The sequence below is a fragment of the Euphorbia lathyris genome, chromosome 4 (assembly GCF_963576675.1).
Source record: "Euphorbia lathyris chromosome 4, ddEupLath1.1, whole genome shotgun sequence".
Taxonomy (NCBI): domain Eukaryota; kingdom Viridiplantae; phylum Streptophyta; class Magnoliopsida; order Malpighiales; family Euphorbiaceae; genus Euphorbia; species Euphorbia lathyris.
Window position 1 is genome coordinate 5017628 of NC_088913.1, and position 11253 is coordinate 5028880.

An 11253-nucleotide genomic window follows, 5' to 3' on the forward strand; every position below is an offset into this window, starting at 1 on the left:
GTTTTTCCTTTTCTTTTTCTTTTTCTTTTTCTTTTTCTTTCATATTTATCATCAGTTTTCTCTGAACCGTTTCTTTGATTTACGGAGATTCGACCGTTCAAATCACTTGAAATTTAAACTATAGCATCATTAGATATAGATCTAAGTCCTAACCAAAGAGTTTTTGAGTTTCGGCAGTGTTTGGATGGAAATGTCTTAGACAGAATTTAGAGGAGAATTGAACGGGTGTATTTTAGCCAAGGTAAATAACTATCAACTATATTATGCAGGAATTTTGTAAAATTGGGATTTTTCACGATTTTGCTTTTTATTGTGAAATTATGGTTCAAATGAAGCTATTGACTATGCTTCTATGTGATTTTCAGATTTTACTTGATTATGTTGATTTAAGGCTTAATTTGGTTGATTTACATATATACATATATGTTTTTGGTTTCAATGTATATCTATATTGAATAAAATGAAACTGCTGCTGGCATTGATATTTACAACATCAATAGCCCCTTATGCCACAACCAAAAACCCAAAAACCGTTCAGTAAGTTTTTCATTTAAAATTAAAATTAATACTTAATTTAAAATCCTAATTGTTTGTTTTTATGTTGGTGTTGCAGTTGGTGAATTTTGATCCATGTAGTGATAAATATGTGTATACATATTTAAATAGAGAACAAGTCCAAGAAGCACTACATGCTAATGTTACAAAGCTTGATCATGATTGGCAACCTTGTAGCAATGTGATTAATGGTTAGAATTATAGTTCCATAAGCAGCCTTTCCTTACTATGAGAATTTATGGATAATGGTTTAAGAGTTTTGATATACACGTATGTATGTTTCTTTCAATATAGACAAGTCATGATAAGTTTTGGTATATAGGAATGAACTTAAGGCTTTGTTTGGTTGGATTGCAGCGGTGATATTGATGGAAGGGTACCCGTTACTTCCACTCAATACGCGTTGAAGAAGTTGAACCTTACAATCGAAACAGAATGGTATCCTTGGTTGCTCAAAGGAGAGGTAATTAAAATATTGCAGTATCAAAAATGTAAAAGTATTTATTTTATACCTGATTATGAATTAATTATAAGATATTGGTGTTTTAGGTTGGTGGATACACAGAGATTTATAAAAGAAAATTGACATTTGCAACTGTAAGAGGAGCTGGACATGACGTACCATCATATCAGCCTGAGAGATCACTCGCATTGATTACATACTGTCTATCCGAAAAATCTCTACCTAGAATGCCAAACAGGACTTAAGTTGGGCCAGCTAGCTACTACAGTTTCTTGTTTATGGTTTATGGTAGTTAATAATACTTCAATTAGGCTAGCTAGCTACATTGTTTTAAAAACCTTTTCATTTTGTTAATTGATTTAATTAGATGAAAGTGATAATCAAAGTTTTCATTAAATTCATATTTGATGTCTTAAAACTCCAATTCAACCTTGATAAGATGCTGCTCTGATGCTTAAACCAGTTTCAACTATTATAAATTGAAGAAAAACATGCAAACTCAAAGCAACATCATGGAAATATCATAATATATAGCTTATTCAAATATTGATAAGTAATACAAACCAATACATTATATTTAAATATGTTGAAAAACTACATTCTCGGTTACCTGTTGATGTTAAATTCTGAAAATTTATTGTGGGGATAATTTATTAATAATGACCATATTTTAGTGTTTAATAAATGATATGTTAATAACGAGGGTAATGGAGGTTAATAACAACAAGTTTTATTTAGGTCGTTAATAATATAATTTTTAGTGAGAGTAGATTTTTACCTATGTAGAAAAGGACCTTTAACGATGATATTAGAGATTGTCGTTACTTTGGTCGTTATAAAATGAATTTCTTACAATGAATGATGTCTGAAATTGATTAAGCGTAAAATTGCTTTTGACTGCTAAAGTTAACGATAAAATTGTACAATTTTGGACGTTATAAGTAAAATTACTCCTATCAATGTTAAGAGTATTTTTTCATTTATCCCTTCTTTATAAGATTAAAGTTCAGTTAACGAAATCGATTAAAATTTAACGAAATGATTATTAGAATAAATTTAACTACACAAAATAGATTATAATCCTAATTTATGGTGATATATATATATATATATATATATATATAATTACCATAAAGGGTTAGGCTATGCTTACTTATTTTTTACAAAGTAAGCATTACTTTGTTTTTTCCACCATTGGATGGTGATGAACTTTGACAAAGTAAGCTCATCCAAGGGTAGAAAAAACAAAGTAAAGCTTACTTTGTAAAAACAAAGTAAGCATAGAAGGCACCATAAAATCAATGATGTGGTCAATGATGTTGAGGTCAACATTATGTTAAACTATTAATAGTTTATGTCAATTTGGATATAAAGTGAACATTTATAAGATTTAATATGACAAAGCTTATATACTTGTCCAAAATTTCTGATTGATCTCATTACTTTTTAGAAATATTTTATTTATCCATTAAATTTATTTAAAACATCTTTTAGTCGGTGTAAGTGATTTGGACAAGTTAAAAGTACAACTTTAAGCAAGTTTAGAGGAATAATGGATCATTAAGACTGTTTCAGAAGACCAATATATCACTTTAAATAAGTTTAATGGACCTACAAGTCATTGTTATGGGCTAATAATGCATCTTCAGAAGTTCAGAGGCTAATTGGATAAACCAGATAAATGCAGGTCCCTATTGTATGAAGCCTAATCCTAAATATTAATTTTTTTGTATAATATTCTTAAATGTTCTACATATATTATATGTTGCTTGGAAGATTTATGTAAAAAATTAAAAAGGAAAATTTTTTTTTTATAGATTGTAAGTGCAGGAATATGACATGTCATCAAGTCAACATGCAATGTCAACAAAATTTAAAATTTTGACGTATTACATCAGTAAACTCAATAAGTTAATGTGTCACGTCATTGAAACAGTTAGTCAAATTACATTTTTTTGCTAACATGTAAAGCATATGCATTTTGAAAAAAAAAACATATCACACTTCTCTATTTGCAAAACGTATCACCATTTCAATAATAATATATTTTCGGACAAAACTTGAATTACATATAGAGAAGAGATAATTATGGCAATTGTTATACTATATAGTTATAGGACTTAAAAAATACATCCCTAGTCGTTGGACAAATGCGATTGTCTAGAAATATCAACTGCTCTCTATACTTTGGAATTGTTTTATATTTACCCTATGTATTTGATTAAAGTGATATATTTATGACTACTAATAGTAAATGAGCATTTTAAGCGCGTCCAAAAATATCATCCAGGTTAATAATAGTAACACGACCAGTCCTGGGCTATGAAATGAGGGGCGCCCACCCAGAGCCCATATTAATAGGGGCCAAAAAATATTTTTTTTATGTTGTATATACGCATGAATACACTAATTTTTTTCTCTTTTCATTTTTTTTTGTAGTATATAGCTATAAATATTTTATCTTTTTAACCTAGTTATATAAAAAGATAAAAAAAATTATTTATCTTTTAAGCGTTTTGAAAAAACTTAGCAATATAGGTTTTGGAGAAGATTACCTTCTATGTGGAAACCCGTTCATTCTTAAAACTAAAGCTTACAAGTTGGGCAAGTTAAGCCTAGTTGAGGGAAAAAAAATTTCGTTAACATAAAATGTGCAATTTTATATCATATTCATGACTAGAACCGTGAAGGTTGGAGTGAAACTATAACATGAAATTACACAATAAAAAACTTTGTTTTCGTCAATTAAGTTTGAAATTATACCAACTGATAAATGTTCGACTTAAGATTGTACTATTTTATGAAATAAAAAACATTGTTTGGTATCCATTGAGGGTAGTCTGGTTGGATGGTTTCGAATCTAAAGACCATATTTAGTGAGAAATATGGCATGTGTACACAGTTTGAAGATCTATCGGGTATGGCACTAAAGTGTCGGGTAAGACCATATGGGATAAATGTTAAGAGACGTCTCGTGTATGTTGTGAATTGTAATTGATTTATAAGGGGATGAACTCAAGAATGGATACAATATTTTAAGTTTTTGGTTTTTGGTTTAATAACTTGACTATATTTTTTTTTTAGAAGAGAATCGATCGGGTGTGTTTTCTTCAATTAGTAGCCAATGTAAGTAACTATCAACTACATTTTTAGCTTTATGTATATAGATTTATATATAATCAAAGAATTTTCAGAAATTGATATCTTAGGGTTATACATGAGTTTTGTAAAATTGGGGTTTTTCACGATCTTACTTTTTATTGTGAAATTATAGTTCAAAAGAAACTATTGACTATACTTATATGTGAATTTCAGATTTTACTTGGTTATATTGATTTGAGGTTTCATTTGATTGATTAACTTTAAAAATTTATTGATTAATGATTGATATTTCAGAGAATTGAAAAATTCTGAGCTTGATTATGAACAAGTGAAGTATATACATATATACATATGTGTTTTTGGTTTCAATATATATATATATATATATATATATATATATATATGTGTGTGTTTGTGTGTGTGTGTGTGTGGAATAAAATGTTTGGTATCCATTGAGGGTAGTCTGGTTGGATGGTTTCAAATCTAAAGACCATATTTAGTGAGAAATATGGCATGTGTACACAGTTTGAAGATCTATTGGGTATGGCACTAAAGTGTCGGGTAAGACCATATGGGGTAAATGTTAAGAGACGTCTCGTGTATGTTGTGAATTGTGATTGATTTATAAGGGAATGAACTCAAGAATGGATATAATATTTTAAGTTTTTGGTTTTTGGTTTAATAACTTGGCTATATTTTTTTTAAACAATACCTTGACTATATTATGAACTTAAGTTTTGAGTATACTTTATAAGGTTTTGATTAAATCCTTTATAAATGTATATATGTAGCTATGTTATATAAAGTTAGTTTTTATAGCTGATAGTTTCTTATTGAGATTCTTATCTCATTTTTTCCAAATGTTTTTAATGTTTTGTTTTAGACGAAGAAGTGCAAGGTACCGAGAGGGGTACACGATCCTAGGACGAGATTTGGTTACAGCTACGCGGTTCAAGTCGTCTCTAGGGTATTGTGTCCATTTTGTTCATGTACATATATGTGGATAGTATATATTTAAGGACACTTGTATAACTTGTTTTTGGTAGTGTCTTTTTGTTTGGTATGTATTATATATATAATCAACAGAAGTTGAGAACTTGTGGAGTAGTGTGATATGAGATATGAGTAAATTATAACTTTGAGTTTGAGATAGTAGAGAATTGTCTATATAGGTGCTGCGGAAAAATCCGATTCGTGTCGGAACCTTGTGCTGCATTTTTCGACCAGATATAGACCGAATCGGTTAAGGAGTCTTCAATGAAAGTTCTTTATTTTTGTCTTATATTTCCAGGGGTTTTTGAATCTCCTTAATCGGACTTCTTATGAAGAAGTTACGATATAAACAACATCTATTGGTCCTTTTAGCGATAAACCAGAATTTGGTTGTTTATATTCTTGAATTCTCTTTGGTTTGATTTTTTCCTTATTTGAGAGACACTGCTACTGGTTTATATATTAAGTCAGTGGTAATGTCTCACCGTCTTATCTGATCTTATTTTAGGTCGGGTTTGACATAGGGGTAAACCCAAAACTAAAAGACGGTAAACGAAATAATTGAATTGATAAAACAAACAACAACAAAAGAATGAAACCTCTTTTTTCCCTTACCCTTTCCTAAAACCCCCAAAACAAATGCCCATTTACTTTCATTCGTACATGAACCAAATTAAAGTCAAGTTCGGTTTTCATTGAGTAAAAAATAGAGGAATAAATGAAGTTTATGCTCATCTTTATATATATAAACATCATTAGCTTCTTGATTTTTCATTTTGCTTGTTTAATTTATTAATTCTTTGAATTTTTATTTGAATATAGGGTGAATTTCAAATAAATATCACGTTGTTTCACGTTTTTGTAGATTGATATATGTGATTTTGTATTTACAAATTGAACCACATGGTTTGAAAATTTTCATTTTTTTTATTTTGTTAAATTTGACCGATAATGATCTCAAAATGAAAATTTTTAAAAATTAAATAATATTTTAAGCAACTTTAATTCTTCAACTTTTTAGGTTTTAGGTTATTTGTGTATTGTTTTTTACTTTTTTTTTATGTATGAGGTCTTTTATGTGTAGCTTTTTTTATGAGAGAGAAAGTTACTGTTTAGAGAGAGAAAACTCCAAAAATGCTGATTTTGAAAAATAAAAAATATGGTTCCATAGTAAATATGATACTAAACCACTTTAATTCTTGAAACTTTTCATTTTGAGATCGTTATCGGTTAAATTTAGCAAAGTGAACAAAAAATAAAAATTTTGCAAACCAAATGGTTCGGATTGTAACAAAAAAACCCACATATACCGATTTGCAAAAGCGTGAAACCACATGATATTTATTTGAAATCAATGCATGAATATATTGAACCACATATCATTTTATTTGTTTTGTTATAAAATATTATAGTTGTAAATATCTAATTCAGTTCAAATAAAAATTATTAATTTACCAATGTTTGAAATTATATCTTTTTATAGTTTGAAATAAAGTTATAATTTTTTTTATCGTCACATTATACATCTCAAACACATATGAAGTGAATAACCCTATAATAAATGAGTTTTATGTTCAAAAATTAATTTTTTTTAATATAGAAAAACTTAAAGTGACTTGAAATAAAAGATCATGGGCATTGATATACTATTTTAGTTGTAATTCCCCTAAAATTAGGTTATTACTTATTAGTCATTAAGCCCATTTTTGCTAAATTATTTAGTTGTGTATATCTAACTCACAATTCAAATTAAAATAATTTATTAGTCCCCAACATTTTACCTGACACATTGTTTAGTTATCTATTTTGAAAAACACATTATAAGGTCCCTATTTTTATCAATATTAATCATTTGGTCCTTCTGTCTTGTTTTTTAAGATTTTTAACCGAACATATCTTAACTTTCAGGACAACTATAACAGATACAAAATATTACTCTGTTATTTTCTATCTGTCTATTTATGCCAAATATAACGATTAAAAAACTAAAAAAAGTAGACAGAATGACTAATGAGTTAATATTGATAAAAGATATGGATCTTAGGTAAAAATGAAAGGATTAATAAATTATTTACCTTTGAATTATTTTATTTTTTTTAGTTTGAAATAAAGTTAGAAATTTCCTACCACCACATTGTCTCAAAACCTAAATTCAAACTACGAATATATAAATTTCAAACACATGTGAAATTAGTCTTTAATTATTTTTTTTCCCGATTTTTCTGTTCGAGATTCATCCGTCACCATTTAGGTACATTCTCTCTCAATTAAAACATTCTGAATACGAAGATTCGAATTCAAAATCTAGTTTAAGTGACTTGAGGTCTCAAACCAACCTTGATTAGTTAATTAATTCCTTTCTCTTAATGAATATTTGCTATTAGTTACATGACAATATTTGCTCTTAACATAGCTTTTAATGTTGTGGTAGCCTCCAACACCCTTTCTATATTGATCCACCTTTGCGAAGTTTATATGTCTTTTTAGAACTATGAAGCTTTCATTTATATATTCTTGAGGGAACTTAATGATTTCAGATTTCACAAAGACTGTATTAGTAACGACCCCATCCGAAATGGGTGGCGCCGGGGTAAAAGGCCTGAGCAATGAGCGGTTCTAAGAGATGGCGATGGGGACAGGAATGAACTGAATCCCACATCAAAAATGGAGAGGGAGTGATTGAGGCTTATTAGTAAGATGTGAATCCAATACATGCAGACGCGTTTTAAAGCCGTGAGGCCCAATGTGTTGGAATTGGATCAGAGCAGACAATATCTACATGGTATTGGATCAGGGCGTTACAATATTCTTCTTATTGCTGTAACTTTTTTTATAGTTAAGATGATGATTGGTGTGGATATTGATTGTTATTGTAAAGCACTGTATGTATATGATATAAAAATGATAAAAATGTATTTCCAGACATCTGAATTTAACATGTTTTTGGCATTGAACCCCAGGAGAAGCTTAAGTTTTACACAATTAGCTCAAAACATTTCTTTATTACGGTTGTGTTTTTTTTTTTGTAACTTCTTCATTTCTTCTATTTATATGTTTTTATCAGAGATTAATATAAAATTTATGATTCGACGCGCGTCCCTTCCAATAACTTATCTTGGAGTTCCGCTATTTAAGGGTGCCCCAAAAGCGCAACATCTGAGCGGTCTGGTGGACCGCTTCTTGTCTGTATTCCACCAATGGTCCTGTCGTTTGCAGGGAGGATAACTCTAATTAAATCAGTTTTAACAGGGGCTCTTGTATCTTCCTTCATGGTCTATAAATGGCCTCCTGCATTACTGAAGCGTTGAATAAGGGGGTTCGGAACTTTTTATGGGCAGGATGTCGGGACACACAGAAATTCTTCACCATTCCCTGGGGGACTTGCTGTCGCAATTTGGACACAGGGGTCTTGGGATAAAACACTTTGGTCTTTTTAACGTCTCAATGCTCGGCAAATTTTGTTGGGAACTCATTCAGGGCTGTGTGTTTGTTATCAGTTTCCTTCAGTCCCGTTTTCTAACAAAAGCAAGGATCTCGAAGGCTATCGCCGGTTGTTCGTCAGACTGGACTTCGTGTAAGGCTACTTTCCAATCGGAGGATCGAATTGATTATAGAAACATGAGTTTAATTAGTCGATTTATTAGTGAACGAGGAAAAATATTATCTAGACCGGTGAATAGATTGAGTTTAAAACAACAACGATCTTGACATGCTGTGTTCGCAAACCCTTTGGTGGATTGGCCGATCTTCTTGGCTGAATTTCTAGACTGCCTCTTGGATCAGGCCTTCGGTGGCGGATCAGTTTGGTTTATCTACCAGTGACCAGCAGACATCATTCACCAGTTTGTTGAGGACTTTCTTTCTAGGGACTCATGGCAGAATCTCCAGAATTTCCAGAACAGTGTATAGCAGCGTGTTTCTGCAGTGGTCGGCGGACTAGACGACGAGGACTTCTGCATTTGGGAGCCGGATCCTAAGGGCTATTTCACGGTTAAACAATTTTATAAAGTTCTTTGTCCTACAATGGAGCAAGTTGCATGGAGTCATTTTATCTGGAGAGTTTTCATCCCTCCTTCTAGATCTGCAGCTAAGGCTCTCTGTTCTTTATGACTGAACTGAACTGAAACTGAAATAATAATATAATCCTTTAAAAATAGCAATAATTAAAATAAAAATCTGAAAAAAATAATAACGGTTCTAATAACTGAACTGAACTGAAATAATAATATAATCCTTTAAAAATAGCAATAATTAAAATAAAAATCTGAAAAAAATAATAACGGTTCTAATAATAATGATAATAATAATAATGAAAAAAAAAATTATAATTATAATAAGTAATGATAAATTACTGAACTGAACTGAATTGATTACTGAACTGAACTGATTGATACTGAAATTAAGTAATAAAGAACAGAGCCTAATCGGAAGATTATACATGGCTGTGTTGCCATTTTAGATCGATTACAGCAGTGCGGGACTCACTTGGCTTCTTGTTGCACGATCTGCCAAATTTCAGTTGTCCATCACTTGTGCCTTCGCTAAGAATCTCTGGGATGAAGTAGGCCACCTATTCGGCATCACCATTGTCTGTTCAGGTACGTTTTCTCAATTTCATTCACAACTGATGCAAGTCCGTTTTGGAACTTTTTCCTGTGGAATATTATGGAAATTGGTTTTCTGTTCCTGTCTTTGGCTACTTTGGTCAACTCGAAATGCTGTCATTTTTAAAATGAGCTCCCCTCGATCCAAACTGCCCAGTTATGACTTCGTACCTGTATCAAAGAATTGAGCTTTCAAATCTCGGGATTGTGCAGATACAACTCTTTAGACAGACTGGTTCTTGGGTCACTGAACATTCCTATTCGTCCACCTTCTGCACCAAATATAGTTTGGGTTCGTTGGGTTCCCCCCACCCCCGGGATGGACTAAGGTCAATATAGACAGCTCAGCACTTGGTGTTCCGGGAAACACAAGCACTGGTGGTATCTTCAGGAATTCTCGAGGCTTTGCCAAGAACAGTTTCGCTTTCTCAATTCCTAACTCATATGCGCACATTGCATAATTGAAAGCAGTAATTTTTGTGGTGGACATTGCTTGGGGTTGCTAGACGAAGCTCTGGATTGAGGCAGACTCCGCCTATGTTGTGCAGCTATTATCAAACCGATCCCTGGAGGTCCTTTGGGTAGTCAGGCAGGATTGGCTATGGTGTCTCGCACTAGCTGGTTATGGAACTAGATCTGTTACATAATATGGTGAAGTTCAATTCCTGGTTTTTGTTTTTCTTTCATTTCTGATTAAATTTGTAATTTAGCTCATTTATGTTTTAGAAAACTCTCCCTTTAGACTGTATTCTTTTATTATTTATTCATTCGGGACTTGTTTCCATATAAGCTCGGGGTGTCAACCTAGTTGGGATGTCCATCCCCGGTAAGGGACATGTCTCTATTTTTACTCAAGAAATACAAAATAAAATATTAGCCCTTTAACTATCAGCTTTTGCTTTTAATTCAATTGATCTGCAGCTTGATGATCTAATTCATAAAAAGGAGGTTACTCAATTCAAATTGCTTATGCCTTCATTCAATTTGAAATTATGTTTCCTTCACGACTTTGCAACACGAAGAATTTGTGTCAATAATACATTTCTCTGTAGTGGGTATGTATTTTTATTGATTATGGGGTATATTATATATTTAGACCTGTTACATTATTGGTATATGGATTTGCTAATCATTTTCAGATTCCGAAGCAATTTACATTGGCACAAAGCATGATTGGATTGCATGAAACATTTGGGAACAAATGGAAGAAAGAGAAGAAAGGTTCTACTGGGTTATTAGATGAAATGCAGAGGATGGAAAAATTGGGGCAGAGTTTGATTGAATTCGCAGATGGGTTTCAATCTCCAATGAAGATGGAAAAGATGGATGAAGTAACAGCATAAGTGGTGGAACCAAGACCGATCCTGAGATTTTGGAGGTCTATGGGCGAAGTAAAAATTGAGGGTCCTGATACATAAGTACAAATAAAAAATAAAGTGAAAAAATCAATTATGAATAAAAAAAATTACTTAAAAATAACACTTTTTATTACACTTAACAATATGTCTAATAAAAACATCAAATTTCATATAAATA